This window comes from Lissotriton vulgaris, chromosome 9, assembly GCF_964263255.1.
Source record: "Lissotriton vulgaris chromosome 9, aLisVul1.2, whole genome shotgun sequence".
Classification (NCBI taxonomy): domain Eukaryota; kingdom Metazoa; phylum Chordata; class Amphibia; order Caudata; family Salamandridae; genus Lissotriton; species Lissotriton vulgaris.
In genome coordinates, this window is record NC_141697.1 from 209,015,156 (window position 1) to 209,038,458 (window position 23,303).

The following is a 23,303-nucleotide window of genomic DNA, read 5'->3' on the forward strand; positions in this document are numbered from 1 at the left end:
GCCACATCCCTCAAAGGAGGTTTCTTAGCAATGTTGGACTCCTCTGAGCCACATCCACTTTCATAAGTCTAAGGCTTTGAGGAACTTTTTTTCTTCCTTGCCAGGGTCCACTCCATGTCCCTACCATCTTCTGGATTGGTCCTTGAAGAAGATTGGGGAGAAGTACCCTTCCATTTCCTTGCTGGAGATCAGGGAGCTAATGATTCTAAAAGAGGTGGTTCTTGCTCAGAAGGAATCTCAACCTCCTGTTCTGCTCCAAAATCAGGAAAATGTATTATTGCTGGCTACGGCTGCTGTCCACTTTGCTCTGTTTGCTGAAATGATTGGGCACTACTGAGCAAAAGGGACAAATCTAATTCAGTGTCACTGATCATTGGCGTTGCCGTAATTGCAGTGGCCACCACACTGACAGACATGGTCTTGGGCTTAGATTAGGGTGCTGCTGTTGATGCAGGAGTGCTGCTCTCCACATACTTCCTGGAGGCCGGCGAGATAGGCACACAATGTGGTGGTTCAAATAAAAATTGGGGCTACATGCCAATGGTGGGGGCCGATTCTTCTCACTGACCACTTTCTTAGAAGCATCCTAAAGTTTTCAATTGGCATTTGCCCTAAGCTGCACAAGTTGAAAGGATTGGATCACTGATGTGTGACTACACAGCCTTTCTGTTTGGCATTACTGCTGGCGATGTCTCTTCTCTTGTACACCGAAAAGCAAACAATTAAGGAAAACATTTAGCATGAAACGTCACATGGCTCTGTTTGCACTTTGAATTACTACAGACAAAGGCAATATTAGTGTAGTAATAAATTATAACCACTTTGAAGTCAAACCACACCACCATACCATAAAGTGTAATTCCACAGCAGAATACCACACACAATATACAGAATGATAGAGTTTTTTCCTTTGTGTTCACAGTATATTCTAAAGGCGACATCTGTGGCACTCAGGGAACTGCATGGTTAAATGGAATACTAATCTTTTTATTAAATGAAGGTTAGTGTGAAAATATGACACGCAATGAGATCCAGGTGGAAATGGAATAATCCTCACTACATAAATGGATGATGCTTATGTGTGTAAATGTGCTCCGCAGCCAGAGTTTCCAGGAGGAAATGTAATTATATATCTGAATGCTGTTGTGGATGGATGGATGGATGAAAGGATGGATGGATGGATGGATAATGGATCGAATAAGAGAAAAAGGGGAAAGAAATTAAGAAAAAAATAACATTAAATAAATAAAAGTACACAACACTAAAATAAACAATAAACAAAAAATTAAGTTACAATAAAAAATTAAAAAATAAGCAAAATTAATGAAAATGTATTTTTAGAAAAGACAAGATAACATTTTCAATTAAAATATAGTTATTGCCAATCTGTGTTTATTTGGGAGCATGAGAAGACACCCATTGGTGGTAATAAAAAAGTATGCATGCATTATATGTAAGCATTGGTCATCAAAATTAAACCATATTATTAATATACATACTACAATGATCCTCAAGCATATAATTAAACTGATGTCTTTTCCATCCATGCAAGCTTATTGCAAAGGGGGATACACAAAATGGGTGCCACATGGCCACAACAACAACAACCAGAAAGAAGGCATGGCCACAGCAAAGAAGAACACATGCAGACCTATGGCAAAAAAACATTGTCTGCTGAACAAAATGGGCGTTAGTGGCATGGTCACAACAACAACCAGCAAGGAGGCATGGCCATAACAAATAGCACATGCAGGCCTATTGCAAAAACACACTGGCTTAGAAATCAAAGAGCACAAGCAGGTATATGGCAGAAGTGCACTGGCAGAGTAGACAACATTGCCCCCAGCCACATGGTCAAACAACAATCAGGAGGTTTAGAAAACAAACCCATGCAGTCCTTTGTCAAAAGCACATTGGGTGTCTAGACAAAATGACCACCAACCACATGGTCGAACAACAAGCAGGAGGCATGGAAAACAAAGAACACATACATGCATGTGGCAAACAGACTTACACACTGGCCAGATACACTAGGCATGGTAACTCAGGGGAACACAGCATTAATTTAGCAATGGCAAAAATGAAAATTAATTGGGCTAAGGATTTTTATAACGCACACCCTCCAAAGGCATCAAATAAAATTAACCCACCTATACAGTGTTTGCAGAAAAAAAAGTGAAATGCCACCCAAAAACACATTTTATAATTTAATCCAGTGCCATCTATGGCCTAAATGAATATGGTAATTTATTTGAAAACACATGTAGAAATTGTACAAAACTATGCAATGTTTTTCTGTTACAAAGCAAGAACATTTGCATTGAAAAAAATGACTAGGGGGTTTGGCCGAGCGCGTCTAGAGATGGCCGCGTAAGATGTGAGCTCCGCCGCCCGAGTGCCCCATCGACTATCCTGGTAGCCCGTCCAGCAGTCCTGTGTACAGCCCCTTGCACCTGAGATCACGGAACCCGTCTGGCCTGCTCCGGTGCTCGTGGCTCTTTGGACCAGGGAGTTTCGGCCATCGGCAAGTGCAGGCCTGTACTGGGCCTTGAAGCCGGTGCCCACAGTAGGAGAGCTGGCGCGACAGTGACGCCTCCCGGCCCGTCCCAGCAGCAAGATTGCGACCGCTGAGGCACTCTGCCCGCTGTCGGCCCAGTGGCCCGGGTTTGGCTGCGAGCTGTGACGGCGGCGAGGACAACAGTGACGAAGCGCTGAGGAGGTGGGGAGACAGGCGACAAAGCAGCGGCCCCCCTTACGGCCATGAGTTAACACACGCTGGTTGCGGGCCTGGAGATGGCAGACAAGCGCATTCTGCGACCTCGTTTCCCCCCTGACTTTGGTGCAGACCTGCGATGCAACGGAGGACTTCAGCCCGCATTTACATAAAGGCCCGAGGCGGATGGAGTGGTGCGACATGACCCGGCAATGAGGAGGTGAGATTGGGCCTTCTCACGGTGGTGCAGTGCAGTGAAAATTGGGGGAATTAGAGTGGGGGGCCTCACAAGTGTGGCAACACTTGCGTGACCTAATTGACTGGTGGCCCCCTCCTTCTCTGCCCCTGCCTCTATACGCTGCTAGAGGCAGAAGGCAGAGCTTCGGGCAAACCCGCGATCGCCTAGCTGGGGGCTGCGATACGTAAAGGCCTGGGGGCTGCGAATTGGCATTATCCCCGCGGCAACCAGCTCTCCTGCAAAGAGGAACAGAGTCCATTGACACTCTTGTCCGTGGAAGTGGTAGGTGCTAGCGAAAACTTCCCTGGATGGTGACACGATAAGTAGTGCTGGAGGTGAGATGCCCCACACTGGGATGGCTCAATAAGTACAAACTTGCTGACGCTAAGCCTTAGAGTTTCTCCATCCCCGTAGAAAGGTCCACCAGAGTGACAAGCACGTGGGAGCGTACTGTACCACCCCTGCCGGTTTGCCCTCGACTGAGTCCTGCCTTGGCCGATATGATGGATCGCGGCATGGGTTCTGGTGCCAAGGGCTCGAAGACGGTCCAGTCAAACAACCTGGATTGTTACATGATTACTAAGGAGGCGCAGCGGGCAGGTTGTCTGAGGAGATGTAGAGGGGTAACCTGAGTTAGGAGGAGCCGGAGCTTTCCCTGAAAGACGTAATGGAAGCCATCACAGGGGTAAAAACCTTAATGGAACACAAAATGGACTCAATGACCATTAACAAAATATTATTAGGGCCAATATGGGGAAACTCAATGGGAAGGTGAAGCAAGTAGCAATAACAGCCACCAGCCTGGTGGAAGACGTCTCACAAATGCACTAGTTGAACTTAAAGTGGATGATTATGAGGGCCACCTCCGCCGTAACAACATCTGTATTCTAGGAGTGCCGGAGAAATCAGAGGGGCAGGCTTCTGACCTGTTTGTAGAGGACCTCATTCTCAAGCATCTAAAGCCAAAGGGCCTCAGTAAGTTTTTCGGGATAGAACGGGCACACAGGGTCCCTGGCGGCCGTCCCAGACCGGGCGCTCCCCCACGGCCTATGCTGGCCCGAGTCCTAAACTACTGAGTCAAAGACGTAATCCTCCAGAACTCGAGAGCCAACGCCCCACTCAGGTATGAGAATGCCACTATTCAGCATGGGCGAACTCACAATTCGCAAAATTCGCAAATTCGTGCGAATTTGCTGTTTTTGCCAGTTCGCGAGGGTTTTGTACAAGTTCGGGAACGCAAACTTACTTGTGTGGTCGCAACGGTCGCGACCATGCTTTTTCTACGTGTCCAGCCTGTTACCGACCCTGTAGTTCATCGCAGCCACCCTCCGGTTCATCACTACCACCCTCTGGTTCTCCAATGCCACCCTCTGGATCATCACTGTCCCCCTCTGGTTTATCACAGCACCCTCTGGTTCATCGCGGCCACTCTCCGGTTCATCACTGCCACCCTCTGGTTCTCCAATGCCACCCTCTGGATCATCATTGTCCCCCTCTGGTTTATCACAGCACCTCTGGTTTATCACTGCCACCCTCTGGTTTGCCACTGCCATCCTCTGGTTCATCCCTGCCACCCTCTGGTTCAAGGCTGCCACCCTCTGGTTTATCACAGCACAATCTGATTCATCACTGCCACCCTCTGGTTCATCCCTGCCACCCTCTGGTTCATCCCTGCCACCCTCTGGTTTGCTACTGCCATCCTCTGGTTCATCCCTGCCACCCTCTGGTTCATCACTGCCACCCTCTGGTTCATCACTGCCACCCTCTGGTTCATCACTGCCACCCTCTGGTTCATCACTGCCACCCTCTGGTTCATCACTGCCACCCTCTGGTTCATCCCTGCCACCCTCTGGTTCATCCCTGCCACCCTCTGGTTCATCCCTGCCACCCTCTGGTTCATCCCTGCCACCCTCTGGTTTGCCACTGCCATCCTCTGGTTCATCCCTGCCACCCTCTGGTTCAAGGCTGCCACCCTCTGGTTCATCACTGCCATGCTCACGATTGTTTTTGGGCTGATGAATGAGTCACTGAATTTGAGCTTCAACTAGCTCTAGCGACCATGTGTGTGTTACTATGCAATCGCCCCGAAGGGCGCAGGGGTCCCTTGAGTGAGCTGTCCATCATAGTGGGTGAATGGCGGGAAGACGGTGCACACCGCGAGTGTGTGAGCGGGGCCAAACGGGCTGGGCTTCCATGCGAGTTCACATGCCTCTTGTGTGTATAAAACAAGGTCAGAGACTGATCAGAGCAGCAGATCAAGAGAAAGAGGCTCCTGGTCACAGGAACAGCACGAGGATTGCGCTTGTGAAAGTCAAGGATGCAAAGGCCTCTATCCAGCATCACAGCTGATTTTCGACGGTAGATTTGAGGAGAAGGCACACCTGCCCAACCTCGACGATGCTCACGATTGTTTTTGGGCTGATGAATGAGTCACTGAAATTGAGCTTCAACTAGTTCCAGCGGCCATGTGTGTGTTACTATGCAATCGCACCGATGTGCGCAGGGGTCCCTTGAGTGAGCTGTCCATCCATCATCCTGTAACTATTTTACAAGCTGCCAGCGCCATCCTAAAATAGTTACTAAATTAGCTTTTTAAGGAAGCACTAATAGATAAAATAAAGCAGGTGCTCGAGCACCTGCTTTATTTTATCTATTAGTGCTTCCTGTTGAAGCTAACTGAAGCTAACTTAGTAACTATTTTAGGATGGTGCTGGCAGCTTGCCGGCCCCATCCTAAAATAGTTACAACTTCAAGCTTGAAAGCTTCAACTTTTGCCCCCCCGATCCGCCGCACGCGGATTCGCGGATTTTTGGTAAATTCGCGGGAGTTTGCGGATTGCGGATTTACCGAAAATCCGTGAAATCCGCGAGCGGAACGGATTTTCGCTCACGCTTAGCCACTATCTCCCTTTCCCCAGACTTCTCATAGAGAGTGCAACAGCAGAGTATTTCCTTTCTGTCGGTGAAGCGAGACCTAAGGGAAAAGAGCCTGAAATACTCGATGTTGTTCCCAGCCCGTCTCAGACCGTGTTGATGGTGATAAGGCGGACAGTCAGCCACCCTGAAGCTGAGGCCTGGTGAACACTCAACTTGCCTGCATGGGGGGACTATAGTGCTTGGGTTTAGAAGGATTGCAAGGTGATTTATAGTTGGCTACTTCTCAGGTTACAAGAACAAAATATTGAATGGGTTTGGGTGGCGGGCTGGAGCTCACGACCTGCTACCCCCTAACTTTATTTTTTCTTTGAATCTTTCTAGGGCAACAGGCACTCTGCGTATTTTGATGGGCAGTTTGGAGCCCAGAGGGCGGGGCAGCGGGTTGGGGGGTTATTAGGGAGGGGTGTTTGGTTCACCTGTTGGGTTGTTTGTTGGTTGCATCAGCACAGTACATTTGTCTGACAGAGGAAATGCGGAGGTTTGTCAACTGTACCATGTAGATGATGGGGGGTAGGGAAGTGAAGGTTCTGAGTTGGAACGTTAACGGGTTGGGGGACCAAATCAAATGAAGTGTGGTTCTTCAGTATCTTAAGAGGCAGGCACCGGACGTGGTCCTGCTTCAGGAGCCGCATCTAGTAGGGAACTCGTGCAAAGCACTGCACAGAATGAGGTATAAATTGATTGCACACTCAGGGTTCACATCAGGTTCCAGGGGGGTGGGCATTTTAATTCGCAACACTTTTCCAATAGCAGTGATTTCCACATGGGAGAACGGGATAGGCAGATACACTGGAGTTACTGGCATGTGGGAAGATCAACACATCACATTCCTATCTATCTATGTTCCCCGGGGCTACACAGTACGACATTTGCCGATTTGGGGCAGTCCTACTCACTGTCCCTGAGGGACTTTAAATCCTGGGAGGTGACTCTAATGCAGTCGTCTCTGGTATGATGGACAGACATCCCCCACGGGGAATGGTGCGGGCGGCGCGATGACTGCCAGACTTCATGGACGCAATGGGCCTGATGGATAGTTGGAGGTTGCTTCACCCGGATCAAAAGCATTATACATTCCACTCGGGGCGCACCACAGTCTCTCGCTACTGGGCTACTATCTAGTCCCCGCCGCACAAACGTCCTACACAACAGAAGTCACGCACCTTGCCAGAGGCATCTCACACCACTTTCCGTTGTGGAAACACATAGTTGTAACTCAGGGCACTGCAGTGAGGGTGGCCCCCATCAATTCTTGGTATCGGCATAATCACAAAATTCGCAAAGACCTCATGCAACGCTAGATGAATTCTTCACCAATAAAGTGGGGTCAGTCTCCTCTTCTCGGTCCCTGTGGGAGGCCTTCAAATCTGTTATCAGGGGTCAGGCTCTGTCTTTGATAGCGGGCTCTAAAAGGGTGAAGTAGAGGGAGGTGGTGGAGCTGCAGACTGAAATTAGTAGGTTGGAGGAAGAGTTGGAACCGGGGGTAATGCAGGCTAAACCTCATCTGTTGAGCCTGAAACAACACAACTACATAGAGCTGGTCACTGTCAGGGCTAAGACTCTTAGTAGGGAACAACAGGGCAGGCTCTATTACCCAGGGGATAAGGCTGGGAAGCTTATTGCATGACTGGACAAGAGAGAATGGGCAAGCCGCCTTGTCCCTGAGCTCCTAACAGGGGGAGGGGTATCACTTACCGAACCGAGGGACATAGTAGATAAGTTTGCGGACCACTTCCGGATGGTTTACAAATCGGTCTCCCCTCACTTAGAAACTGACTCCCAGGTATTACTCCGTGACATACAACTCCCATGATTTTAACCTGAAGATCGTGACTATATAAATAGCCCACTAGCAGATGAGATTGCCCAAGTAATCCGTTTATTAAATTTTGGTAAGGCACTAGTCCCCAACGAGCTCCCTATCGAACTCAACAAACTCAAACCGGACAAACTAGCACCTTATCTGAAAGCAATGTTTGTGGAATCTAGAGACAAAGGGGTATTACCCAGGGAACAGAGAGTGGCTACTGTGGTCATGATTCATAAGGAGGGCAAGACTAAAACCGACTATGCCTCATACAGACCTAACTCTCTCTTAAAGGCTGAACCGAAGATCCTAGCCAAGCTCCTAGATTATACACTGGTGAAAGTGATCAGCAGCCTGGTGCACCCCGATCAATCAGGCTTTATGCTCCATAGGAATACGGCCCTAAACTTGGGTCGACTGCACAGGGTGATAGACAGAGTTCACACTCTGCGGTATCCAGCCATAATCACATCGCTCGACGCAACAATGGCCTTCAACACAATTGAATGGCCCTATCTGTGGGCTGTCTTTGCCAAATGTGGGTTTGGTTCCGAATTCATCAGGAGGGTGCGTCTGTTGTACACGGAACCACTCGCCCAAGTAGTGGTAAACAACAGAGTCTCAACTCCATTCTTGCTTGGTCGGGGCACCCGTCAGGGCTGCCGGCTGTCCCCCCTTCTCTATTCGCTGGCCTTGGAGCAACTTGCCGCCTGGATACATTGAGAACCAACTAAAAGAGGCATGCGGGGGTCCCCCGGATGGGAGGGTCACATATCTTTATATGCAGATAATATTCTGCTTTACCTGACCTCCCCCCGTACGTCGCTTATTGTGATCCTCGATGTCCTGGACTCCTTTGGGAAATATTAGGGACTCTCGATCAATTGGGTGAAATCATTATTGTTTGTTTTGAGGGGGGATCCCCCTGTTCCTCTGCGAAACTGTCCAATTCAGATCAACACAGAAGGGTTCAGGTATTTGGGAGTCTTTGTCTCTATGGATCCCTCGGTTAGGTATGCCCGGAATCTCCTTCCCCCAGCAAAGGCTCAAGAGTGATATTGCCAACTGGAGGAAGCTTCCTCTTTTGTTGCTGGGTAGGGCAGCCCTATTTAAAATGATGGCTCTGCCTCGATTTCTCAATGCCTTGCAGAATACCTTGGATGTTGTGCCAGCTGGCTATTTCCGTGACATTGAGAGCCTTCAGTGAAGTCTACTGTGGGATGGCAGGCCCCGCATCGCTCTGAATAAACTAACACTTACTTGGTATGATGGGGGCATTAGCCTCCCGGATATCAGAAGATACTATTGGGCTTCCCAGCTGGCCACAATTAACCAAGGCACATATGGTTGAATTGATCACCCTGGATATGCCATGGATAGATGGCTTCTCCCCGGGGGTAGGTATAGCAGTGCCCTGTATTCCCGACCAAAGAAACAGGCATTAACAGGGACAACGAAACATGCAGTTAAAATTTGGCAGGATGCCACAGGTTCCCTGGGTTGGAGAGACAAATTGAACATGGCCAGCCTACTCTGGGACTCCAAGAGACTTGGTAAGCTCCGGATGACAAAAGGTTTCCACAAATGGGACCTTATAGGAATCTCCACTGTCAAGGATATCTGGGGGAAGGAGAGGATTAAATCCTTTGCGGAAATGCAGGAGGAATATGAACTAACAAATGCCGAATACTTCCGCTATGTGCAAGTCCGGCACTCGCTTCTATAAGCATTGTCTGGTGGTATGGAGCCCCCGGAGGCTTCACCTTTGGAGGATAGAACACTGGATGGCCACCTTCCTGAAAAAATGATCTCCTTTATATATAAAAAAACTAACCAATCACAAAGCTGATCCCCTTGAGGCTTTAACGGACAAATGGGTACAAGATTGGGTAGAGCTGGATGATGAAGATTGGCAGACAGCAGTGTCATCCCTAAGGGAAGTTGCCATCCCAACCCGCCTGAAATTAGTCCAGCCTAAGCTCTTAAGATTCTATAAAGGATTTACATCACAGGACCCTGACTGGTACGCATGGGACTGTCGGACTCGGGGCTATGCAGACGACAATGTGGTCTCGCAGGTACCTTTATGCATATCATCTGGGAGTGCACACACATTACCACTTACTGGCGCAAAATACATGACACACTACATAAGGTACTGGGGTCTCCCTGACACCAGAGGTGAGGAGGTGCTTCTTGATAATTTGGGAGCCCACTGACCTAAGCACCTCACAAACGCAATGAGCCACCGTGAGTTTCATGTTAGCCAAAAGGAATATAGCCCAGTTGTGGGTAGCGGAGCATCCTTCTACCCTGGAAGCATGGGAAAACAATTAAGACTGGTGTATGTTTAGGGAGAAAATGACATAACTTGCGAAGGGATGCCCTCGAAAGCGGTCACTGGTCTGGGGGACCTGGAATCGCCAAAGAGGAGAAATGTGTACGCCACCCAGAAACTCCACTTGTGATGATCCCCCCTCCCCATGAAGTTCCCTCTCAATTGTATGTATTGTTTATCCTGTGACCCCCTGATGTAGAATCTGCAACTTTGAATGAACCTCTGTACTGTGTCTCTTTGCTGGTGTTATATTTCAATAAAAAGAATTATTTTAAAAAACTGAGGGCCCTCACCACAATAAATTTGAAAAATCAAATACAAGTACAAATAAATCCTAGCACACGCCCCTAATCATACAAAGTCCTTAAATCCAATAATCTCTGGGGAATTTCCTTCCCATTGGAAAAAAAGTAAAAATAAAAGGCTTTTCGCATACTATAAAACAACTCTAACAGCAGTTGGAGAAGAAAAAATCCATTCAGCTGCTTCTCAAGCACACAATCTGCTCAAGCTGTGCGTTCACGATCGGCACTACATTTGTGCGTGAAGCAAAGTATCACATGACCTTGCTAGCAGCCAGTGTTTATTGTGGCACTCCTGATCGAGTGCCAAAATAAATCTCAAGTGTGTTAATGGAAAAAACCTCTGATTCGCCCCCGGGAAGGTGGAATTCAGGAACTCCGTGCACCGCAGCAAAATTCTGCAAACACCGCGAGCAGAGTGGAGTTTACCACATGGGCCTAAATATAGCCCAGATGCATGAGCTGGCTAAGCATGATAATGACTGGAAATATCTGCTTAAATGAGTTCCAAATAAGATGAAAAACGTTTTGAGTCATGAAGCGAGCTCACTTAAGGAATATTGTGCCCACGATACCAACTCAGTGGGGTATAGAGTAACTCAGAGGTAGAAACTCAAGAAACATATGCCCCAGAAGGCCACGCGCCCCAACCTAATACCAGCCGCAGACGTGAAAGAAATTATGCAAAATAATAAAACCCAAGAATCAGTAGTGAAACCCCCACCATCTTCCTTAGGTTGTTGTAAAAGTGAATTTTACAGCTAGGCTTCCGAGAACACCAAATAAACTTCTTGCATAGGGCCTCCACTTTAGTGAAGAAAACAACTGGAATTAAAAGTGGGATACAACAAAAAAGATAAGGTTACTGAGAGAAGATGACCGTCTTAATGAGGTTTCAACAACCAATGGGTCCAAAATGGAAATGATTCCACTTCAAGAAAAATCAACGGAATGTTTAAACAGCTCTCCATAATTGTTTTACGGGATCTCCAATGTATTAATAGTTAGAATAACCTCAAGATAAACCAATGACTGGAACAACCTCACATTCTGTCTGAAAGAAACAACATAGATAAGGCCTGGGTCCTATCTGAATTCACCTTAATTCTGGGTACCTCCCCAAATAATTAGGCTACTGAAATGACTGTACTTGACTGATCAGAGCTGATGTCAAAACTGCTGCGTCATTCGCACATGACAGGATTTTAAACTCTTAAAGGGGCAGTTACACGGGCTGTCTCTCTTCTAAACATTTAAGAGATTGGATACACGATTCTATGTATAACAAAAATTACTGAGGAGAAAGAGGGCACCCCTGCCGGGTACAGCGGACAATATTAATGGAATCTGATACTAGATAAGTGCTGTCGATCTTTGTTTTGAGATCAACATACAGACACCTAGCTCTGGAGACAAAGATTAAGCCTAAGCCTGCGGACTCCATGGCACCCTGAAGGAAGTTCCAGGAGACCCAGCCAATGGCCTTCTCCACCTCCAGACATTTCATGCCCACTGCACCCAGGCCAGAAGGGCTACCCCCAGAACCAAGAATGTTCTATTAACATGTCCTGTTGTGTTCCGACCAGGATGAAACCATGCTGGTTTGGATTGACCACCTCCGAAATTAGCACTGACACCCAAATAGCGAGGACACAGGTATAAATCTTAGCATAGGCATTGGTTAAGGAGATTGGATGGTATGGTCTGTAGAGTGTGGGGTCTCTCCCCTTTTTAGGGAAGATAAAGATATGTGTCTCCCCCCACAACACAGAGGACACAAAAGATCCCTTAACACTGGGGCCATGGTCTGCAAAAAGCTGCAATAAAGCTCAAATGGTTTCTGGTCTGGACCAGAAACCTTCACACTGGCAAGGAAACCAATGGCATTTTCAGTATTCAAAATAGTAATAGGTGCTCGAATTAAGCCCACTTGATAACAGTAAACTTTTGGTAAAAGTGTTGGCCAATATACATATATATTGAACATTTTCATCATTGAAAGCAGAACAGTCCTCACTATAAAGGTCCTGATTGAATTGATGAAAGACCTTACAAATTGCAACTGCCTCAGTAGTGAGAGCACCATTCCCATCCCTGATCTGCTGGATAGTATTAACACTAGTTCCTTCTCTGACCTTAAAGGAAAAAATGTGCCTAATTTTTGCACTATTTAAGCAATTTGCCGTGCCCAGCCATTTTTATTTACCACCCTATCCCAGATTCATTCTTTAAGGGTGGCTCTGAGAACAGTGGACTGCTCCGAAAGCTGGTTGGACTGTGGCACCTCATTCAACATGATACTGTGTCCCAGTTCAAGTTCCAATGAACTAAGAGTCCATCAGACCGTGGACCCTTCTGCAAATATTAACCTCCATTGATGTGAGGTGAATGGAAGGGTCTGTTCAAGACACTTGGGGGCAGATTTACAAGCCCCTTGCGCCACGTTTACGCCGCCTTGCGTGATGCGACAGCGGCGTAAATGTGGCGCATCCCTGTGAGGCATTAACAACGTGACGCATCTAGGGAGATGCGTCAAGTTATAAAGCCCAGCGCCACAATGGGGGCGTTCCCACGCAGGGTGGGCGTTCCGGCACCAGTGCACCTCGCAAAAGTGCCTGCGTGAAATCTACAAGATTTCCGCAGGCTTTTCCGCGACGCTGCTACGTCAATTCCTTACGCCTGCTTGAAGCAGGCGTAAGGACTGACGCAGCATGAAAAGTATTGCGCGGCCCTGAGCAAGCACGACGCAACTCCAGCGATGCTCCGCCCTTACGTCACGAGATGCGTCACGCATCTGCCTACCCTTGCACAACGGCGCACCGCATTGTAAATGCGGTGCACCTTCCATGACGCAAGGGTAGTTTTGCGTGACACATTTGTTCTGGCGTATCTCTGCTGATATGCAGAGATGCGCCAGAACTCTTAAATATGCCCCAAAGCCTTAAGAGCATCCCAAACCACAAAAAGTGGTGCTGATCCAATATTAAATTCTAGGATTTCCCTTAAGTGGGCATGTTCCAGAGGTAATCTACGCTCAAGTGTACAGCATGCAAGCCTGGTATCAGAGTCGGCTCACCAAGTTGGATAAATAATGAAACTGAGTTATGATCAGTTAAAAGCACTGGTTAGGTACCATCTTAGAAAAGGAAATGAGGGTATTACTAATCAGGCAAGAAACAGAAGTTTTAATGAGGGTCCAAGGGCAGGATTAACGACATACATACAGACACATGCCCCAATAATACGTTATAACAACAAAAAAGGGTCTGAGGGTCAAAGAGGATAGGGTTCAGGTGTGTAAACAAATAAGTGGCACAACTAGAGATGACAAAGAAAAGGTGATAGTGCAGATGGGTGACAGCAAACACTACGGGGCATATTACCAAGCAATAGCGATAATTATCGCTATTGCTTGGTTAGAGACAAAAATGTATCGCCGCCCTGTGGCGATTTTTATCGCAGATAAACCTTGGTATTACCAAGGTTTATCGCAAATGCGATAAAAATCGGCCGCAATGCATTAATATCGCTGATAAGTTCACGATATTCATGCATTACCGAGCTAATGCTCTTAGCCATGTTATCCACCTCCCATTGGATAACATGGCTAAGAACTGCTCAGGGCAGGTGTTAGCTTTTGGAGATATTTGCGCTTAGCGCGAATATCTCCAAAAGTCGTTAATACGAGATAGCGTTGTTAGTGACTGTTTCCAGTCACTAACATCTTGGCACGCCCACTTTGCATGTCATTAGTGATAAATTTCTCTGACATGCAAAGTGGGGCCCAAGAGGGTCGCTATCTCCTACTAGCTGTCGCTAACTGGTGTTAGCGACAGCTAGGTAATAGGGAGATAATTTTATCTCCGCTTTCTTGGCTTTTAAACCCAAAAAAGCGGAGATAAACCCCCTTGATAATATGCCCCTACATTCTCTGAGTTGGGGAAAAAGTACCCATCAGTTCCTACTCAGTACCGCCCTAGTCATAGTTTGGGCTCTCTGTAACCCAGGAGAGCGTGCTGTCCGTCACTAGATGTTGCTGTGACGACCATTAACACAAAATAAATGTGTTTATTACATATATAGGTGATACCGGAAATGTTTTCAGTGAGCCGGGGTAACTTGCTTGCAGTGCAAAAAGTGTAAAGTGAAAATTTGTGAAATAATTTAAATTGGATAGAAATGAGTAGAGATTAGCAAAATATTTTTAATGATTTCTCTCAGTTCTCCCAACATTAAAAACAGTATAGTGCGCTAACAGATTTAACAAAATATCTGTTTGCCGAAGGGGTCAACATGTTTCAGCATATGTGGCAAAAAGATACGCCACTGCTTTCTTCAGGACCAGTATGATAAAGCTACTGCAATAATATTAGAAATTATATCACCTGTATTTTTCAGGTCATACTCAATATCCTCCAATACACGGAGGAAACGTTGCGCCCAAACAGAAAACACAGAGAACCACAAAGGAGGGAAAAAAGACAAACGTTACTAGGTTGTCAGACCACATAATACATTTAGTGTAATATGCCACAAGAGGATGGTACAATATTCCATTACCCATGTTGATAAGATTGCTTACCTAGTAGGTAGGAGATAAATGCATCACCCCACCTGGCTGCTGCTCAGGCGAGTGGAGCCCCGCTCTAGTTAAAAGACAAGACAGACACACATTCACATACACAAGCTTACTGATATATTAATGAGAAACTGTGATGTTAAAGAACAATATATGGATCATTAGATCGCATCATTTCACTTGATATGTTGTATTAATAAACAATGCCGGCGCTCGGCCGCATGGATCATTTATATGTTGCCTTGATTTTATGAAGCTTGATATTATTGGTGATAGGCTGAGCAGAGAAATATATACGTGAAAGGAGACAAAAAGTCAATGCTATGCAATGAAGGAACTGTTCGGTTGCATCACGCTAAATATTTCCCTGTGCACATACACCTCTGTCACGTTAAAAAAGCCATCGGTATTTTTAGGGTTCAGGGCTAGGTTTGGGTTTTGGGGTACAGGGGTGTTTTTAGGGTTCAGGGGTAGGTTTGGGTTTTGAGGTACAGGGGTATTCATAGGGTTCAGGGTTAGGTTTGGGTTTTGGGGTATTTTTAGGGTTTAGGGATAGGTTTGGGTTTTGGGGTACACAGTATATTTATAGGGTTAAGAAGGATTAGTGTTTAAGGGTGTTGGGGTATTTTAAGGAGTAAGGGTGGATTATGATTATGGGGTGCAGGGGTATTTAAAGGGAGCAGGGTGGGATTAGCACACAATATGAGACATGGCATGAAGGGCGGAATGTACCACATGCCCCCAGCGTTTGTCACGCCCTCAGCACACGCCCACAGCACAACGCAGACACGCCCACAAGGGACTACTTTGCTGGCACGTTTTTTTTACCCTTTAAATGTATAAGGTGGGCGTCTGCATAGCCTATGTCCTTCTGCTGCAACTGCCCTTTCCAACGCTGTATTGGGTGTCGTGATTGGGTTCTGTGGTTCCTGAGATTACCCGCCTCAAAGGTTTGGGCTCTCTCTTTATTATATTAGTATATATTTATTTTTTATTTGGAATAGGGAATTTGACATCCTTATTGGATTTTATTGATTAGCTAAACTTATGTTCTATTGATTTAAAGTTTACCTCCAGCTATGACGATGAATACTTTGCTTTTTGGACCTTACAATTGTGATGCCTGAGGGCACACTGGCAACTAAATTGTATACCAAACCAATTGCTAGGAACTCCTTGCTTCAATATCAAAACAATCCCCCTAAATGCTTGAAGGATGGGTTGCCTTTTAGACAATTCCTTCTGATTAGAAGAAATTGTAAATGTAAAACGTATTACTTCCCATGAGGCTAAGATCCCAGCAAAGAAATTGGAGGCCCAGGGTTATCCCTTACACTTAATAAAGAAATCACAAAAGTGAGCATGGTATAACTATTGGGATTTTTTACTCACCCCACACCCTAAAAAAACATTTGAAAGGGTGGTCTATGTTACTACGTTTTGCATTCAGAGTAATGCTACAAGTGAAATCGTCAAGCAGCATTGGCCTCTGGTTAAATCAAGTGGCATTTTGGATGATCTGCCACTATTTACTTTCAAAAGAGGTCGCAATATATAAGACCGTCTGGTACGTGCAGCTATATCAAGAACAAGCTCCCCTGATCTAGCAACTGTATGGGGGCTTGATAAAATAGTTGGACATTTTAAATATGGAAATTGTATGGCCTATGAGTCTACAACTAATATAACTAATCCAAAATTCATTTCACATGCTAATATTGTTCGAACTTTGAGGGATCACACAAACTGTATTTCACAAAATGTGATCTATGCTTTTTGGTGTCTGTGTGACTTCCTCTATGTGGGTCAGACATCTCAAAAGATCAAAATGAGAATATCACAACATAAGAGCCGCATTTCATGCCGCACTTTGAATGTCCCACTAGTTTTCACTTCCTTGATTGTAACCATCATTAGGATGAGATTAGATGGCAGGTCATTGAACATATAAACAAACCTGTAAGGGGGGAAACATGCAGATGTTATTGAATCGAGCAGCGTGTCGATGGGTCTTAAAATGTGACAGCAGTAACAGAGGGTTGGGTACATTGGAGGAGTGCAACTCTATTGCTCATAACTAATTCTGTATTGCATAGTGTTGGCCGATGTTAACTCTAATACTGTTCACCTCTGATGCTCCGTTGTAACTTTTCTTTGGCACACCAACGTTGCATAATTATTTTCATATATAATGTACAAACTGTGGATTTTAGACTTCTATTGTTTGGTTCCATGACTACCACTTTTTTGTTACTATTTCCTTCTGGTCCATTCTTATATGTTTGGTAACACTGAAAATGACTAATAATACATATATTTAACCCACTATTTTTTTCCTCTTTTTCACTGATTAACTCATTGATGGCCCTTGGGGGAAGTAAGGTTGCAGACCAATCTTCCTCTGTTGGTTTTCACGCAGGAAGGACAAAGCTGTTGGGTCAAGGGGTGGAGTTGGGGAGGGGTTTAAGGATGCAGGGGAGAAAGGTTCTTCCTCTTCCTGTATCCAGTACCATCGGGGATGGTTGTTAAAAGTGAATTGGCAGCGTAGTGAGGTTTAGATTAGTGCAGTCCCAGATTCCACAGTTACCAGTCGGATGATTATTTAGCTATATCGGGGGTTTGCTTGCAGGATTCACTTAAAGGACGTGACTCACCAATCCAATGTCGGAGGCTGATGCAGAGGCCGTCCTGATCTTCTCCAACTCAGAGTGTTAAGGCAAGCTTGGGATGGGATGTCCCTGACCTCAAGGTCAGCTTTTGTGGGCATGGCAGCAGGGGTGGTGGCGTGCATGGATGAACACCACTGGTTTCAAGAGGTATGTTGGGCCGGGGGTGGGGCCTGGGCAAGAAGGAGCCTGCGAAGCGTGGGGGCAATTGTCGGAGCCTGTCACCGTGGCTGAGTGAGGCCACGGCAGTTCTATAGATGTGCTTCCGCTCGAGTCTGGCAGACAGCATTCTATTGTGGGAGGACAGTATGAGGTGGGGGAAGGGGACGGGGGAATGCTGAGCCTGCCTGGCATGGTGCCCGGACCGTTGAGGGACAAGGTTGGATGCAGAGGGTGGGGGGACCTGAGGAGGTGGGATAATGCAGGCATTGAACTTGTCCAGGCACAGGGCAGGACAGAGGAATGAGTTGGGTTAATGAGAGGACGCTCCCATTGATCTTACTTGCAGGGTATCAGTGCGGACTGCACAGCAGGGTGGGGAGTCGGGGGCCTCCAAGCTGGGGATGTTGAAGGTCCATGGAGGGGGAGGGGGAGGCCCATGGATGACTTTGAGACAGGCAACAGGCCTGGGAGTATGGCAGGTGGGGTTCCAAGCTCCCATCATTTTTGTTAAGAGGGGAGGGCATGTCCCTGGAGGACAAGATAAGGGACCAGCAGAGGATTATCCAGGCCAGGTGGGGGAGCTTTGCACTGCCAGGGAAGGTGTGTGGTGATGGAAAAATAGTAAAAATAAAAGGCTTCTCGCACACTATAAAACAACTCCAACAGCAGTTGGAGAAGAAAATCCATTCAGCTGCTTCTCAAGTACAAAAGCTGATCAAGCAGTGCGTTCAAGATCGGCACTACATTTGTGCGTGAAGCAAAGTATCACATGACCTTGCTGGCAGCCAGTGTTTATTGTGGCACTCCTGATCGAGTGCCAAAACAAATCTCAAGTGTGTTAATGGAAAAAACCTCTGATTCGCCCCCGGGAAGGTGGAATTCAGGAACTCCGTGCCCCGCAGCAAAATTCTGCAAACACCGAGAGCAGACTTGAGTTTACCACATGGGCCTAAATATAGCCCAGATGCATGAGCTGGGTAAGCATGATAATGACTGGAAATATCTGCTTAAATGAGTTCCAAATAAGATGAAAAACATTTTGAGTCACGAAGCGAGCTCACTTAAGGAATATTGTGCCCACGATACCAACTCAGTGGGGTATAGAGTAACCCAGAGGTAGAAACTCAAGAAACATATGCCCCAGAAGGCCACGCGTCCCAACCCAATACCAGCCGCAGACGTGAGAGAAATTATGCAAAATATTAAAACCCAAGAATCAGTAGTGAAACCCCCACCATCTTCCTTAGGTTGTTGTAAAAGTGAATTTTACAGCTAGGATTCCGAGAACACCAAATCAACTTGCATAGGGCCTCCACTTTAGTGAACAAAACAATTGGAATTAAAAGTGGGATACAACAAAAAAGATAAGGTTACTGAGAGAAGATGACCATCTTAATGAGGCTTCAACAACCAATGAGTCCAAAATGGAAATGATTCCACTTCAAGAAAAATCAACGGAATGTTTAAACAGCTCTCCATAATTATTCTACAGGATCTCCAATGTATTAATAGTTAGAATAACCTCAAGATAAACCAATTACTGGACCAACCTCACATCCTGTCCGAAAGAAACAATATAGATAAGGCTCGGGTCCTATCTGAATTCACCTTAATTCTGGGTACCTCCCCAAATAATTAGGCTACCGAAATGACTGTACTTGACTGATCAGAGCTGATGTCAAAACTGCTGCGTCATTCGCACATGACAGGATTTTAAACTCATAAAGGGGCAGTTACACGGGCTGTCTCTCTTCTAAACATTTAAGAGATTGGATACACGATTCTATGTATAACAAAAATTACTGAGGAGAAAGAGGGCACCCCTGCCGGGTACAGCGGACAATATTAATGGAATCTGATACTAGATAAGTGCTGTCGATCTTTGTTTTGAGATCAACATACAGACGCCTAACTCTGGAGACAAAGATTGAGCCTAAGCCTGCGGACTCCATGGCACCCCGAAGGAAGTTCCAGGAGACCCAGCCAATGGCCTTCTCCACCTCCAGACATTTCATGCGCACTGTACCCAGGCCAGAAGGGCTACCCCAGGAACCAAGATTGTTCTATTAACATGTCATGTTGTGTCCCGACCAGGGATGAAACCATGCTGGTTTGGATTGACCACCTCCGAAATTAGCACTGACACCCAAATAGCGAGGACACAGGTATAAATCTTAGCATAGGCATTTGTTAAGGAGAATGGATGGTATGATCCATAGAGTGTGGGGTCTCTCCCCTTTTTAGGGAAGATAAAGATATGTGTCTCCCCCCACAACACAGAGGACACAAAAGATCCCTTAACACTGGGGCCATGGTCTGTAAAAAGCTGCAATAAAGCTCAAATGGTTTCTGGTCTGGACCAGAAACCTTCACACTGGCAAGGAAACCAATGGCATTTTCAGTATTCAAAATAGTAATAGGTGCTCGAATTAAGCCCACTTGATAACAGAAAACTTTTGGTAAAAGTGTTGGCCAATATACATATATATTGAACATTTTCATCATTGAAAGCAGAACAGTCCTCACTATAAAGGTCCTGATTGAATTGATGAAAGACCTTACAAATTGCAACTGCCTCAGTAGTGAGAGCACCATTCCCATCCCTGATCTGCTGGATAGTATTAACACTAGTTCCTTCTCTGACCTTAAAGGAAAAAATGTGCCTAATTTTTGCACTATTTAAGCAATTTGCCGTGCCCAGCCATTTTTATTTACCACCCTATCCCAGATTCATTTTTTAAGGGTGGCTCTGAGAACAGTGGACTGCTCCAAAAGCTGGTTGGACCGTGGCACCTCATTCAACATGATACTGTGTCCCAGTTCAAGTTCCAAAGAACTAAGAGTCCATCAGACCATGGACCCTTCGGCAAATATTAACCTCCATTGATGTGAGGTGAATGGAAGGGTCTGTTCAAGACAATTGGGGGCAGATTTACAAGCCCCTTGCGCCACGTTTACGCCGCCTTGCGTGGCGCAACAGCGGCATAAACATGGCGCATCCCTGCGAGGTATTTACAACGTGACGCATCTAGGGAGATGCGTCACGTTATAAAGCTCAGCGCCACAATGGGGGCGTTCCCACACAGGGTGGGCGTTCCGGCACCTGTGCGCCTCGCAAAAGTGCCTGCTTGAAATCTACAAGATTTCATGCAGGCTTTTCCGCGACGCTGCTACGTCAATTCCTTACCCCTGCTTGAAGCAGGCGCAAGGACTGACGCAGCATGTTAAGTATTGCGCGGCCCTGAGCAAGCACGATGCAACTCCAGCGATGATCCGCCCTTACGCCACGAGATGCGTCACGCATCTGCCTACCCTTGCACAACGGCGCACCGCATTGTAAATGCGGCGCATCTGCCGTGACGCAAGGGTAGTTTTGTGTGACGCATTTCTTCTGGCGTATCTCTGCTGATATGCAGAGATGCGCCAGAACTCTTAAATATGCTCCAAAGTCTCAAGAGCATCCCAAACCACAAAAAGTGGTGCTGATCCAATATTAAATTCTAGGATTTCCCTTAAGTGGGCATGTTCCAGAGGTAATCTACGCTCAAGTGTACAGCATGCGAGCCTGGTATCAGAGTCGGATCACCAAGTTGGATAAATAATGAAACTGAGTTATGATCAGTTAAAAGCACTGGTTAGATACCATCTTAGAAACGGAAATGAGGGTATTACTAATCAGGCAAGAAACAGAAGTTTTAACGAGGGTCCAAGGGCAGGATTAACGACATACATACAGACACATGCCCCAATAATATGTTGTAACAACAAAAAAGGGTCTGAGGGTCAAAGAGGATAGGGTTCAGGTGTGTAAAACAAATAAGTGGCACAACTAGAGATGACAAAGAAAAGGTGATAGTGCAGATGTGTGACAGCAAACACTACGGGGTATGTTACCAAGCAATAGCGATAATTATCGCTATTGCTTGGTTAGAGATAAAAATGTATCGCCGATCTGTGGCGATTTTTATCGCAGATAAACCTTGGTATTACCAAGGTTTATCGCAAATGCGATAAAAATCGGCCGCAATGCATTAATATCGCTGAAAAGTCAGCGATATTCATGCATTACCGAGCTAATGCTCTTAGCCATGTTATCCACCTCCCATTGGATAACATGGCTAAGAACGGCTCAGGGCAGGTGTTAGCTTTTGGAGATATTAGCGCTTAGCGCGAATATCTCCAAAAGTTGGTAATAGGAGATAACGTTGTTAGCGACTGTTTCCAGTCACTAACATCTTGGCACGCCCACTTTGCATGTCATTAGTGATAAATTTCTCTGACATGCAAAGTGGGGCCCAAGATGGTCGCTATCTCCTACTAGCTGTCACTAACTGGTGTTAGCGACAGCTAGGTAATAGGGAGATTATTTTATCTCCGCTTTCTTGGCTTTTAAACCCAAAAAAGCGGAGATAAACCCCCTTGATAATATGCCCCTACATTCTCTGAGTTGGGGAAAAAGTACCCATCAGTTCCTACTCAGTACCGCCCTAGTCATAATTTGGGCTCTCTGTAACCCAGGAGAGCGTGCTGTCCGTCACTAGATGTTGCTGTGACGGACCATGAACACAAAATAAATGTGTTTATTACATATATAGGTGATACCGGAAATGTTTTCAGTGAGACGGGGTAACTTGCTTGCAGTGCAAAAAGTGTAAAGTGAAAATTTGAGAAATAAATTTAAATTGGATAGAAATGAGTAGAGATTAGCAAATATTTTTAATGATTTCTGTCAGTTCTCCCAACATTAAAAACAGTATAGTGCACTAACATATTTAACAAACTATCTGTTTGCCGAAGGGGTAAACATGTTTCAGCATATGTGGCAAAAAGATACGCCACTGCTTTCTTCAGGACCAGTATGATAAAGCTACTGCAATAATAATAGAAATTATATCACCTGTATTTTTCAGGTCATACTCAATATCCTCCAATACACTGAGGAAACCTTGCGCCCAAACAGAAAACACAGAGAACCACAAAGGAAGGGAAAAAAGACAAACATTACTAGGTTGTCAGACTACATAATACATTTAGTGTAATATGCCACAAAAGTATGGTACAATATTCCATTACCCATGTTGATAAGATTGCTTACCTAGTAGGTAGGAGATAAATGCATCACCCCACCTGGCTGCTGCTCAGGCGAGTGGAGCACCGCTCTAGTTAAAAGACAAGACAAACACACATTCACATACACAATCTTACTGATATATTAATGAGAAACTGTGGTGTTAAAGAACAATATATTGATCATTAGATCGCATCATTTCACTTGATATGTTGTATTAATAAACAATGCCAGCGCTCGGCCGCATGGATTATTTATATGTTGCCTTGGTTTTATGAAGCTTGATATTATTGGTGATAGGCTGAGCAGAGAAATATATACGTGAACGGAGACAAAAGGTCCATGCCATGCAATGAAGGCACCGTTCGGTTGCATCACGCTAAATAAATCCCTGTGCACATACACCTCTGTCACGTTTAAAAAGCGATCGGTATGCGGTAGTTAATAGTAATTGTTGATAGCGATGTTATAAGCTAACTCCGCATGCACATACC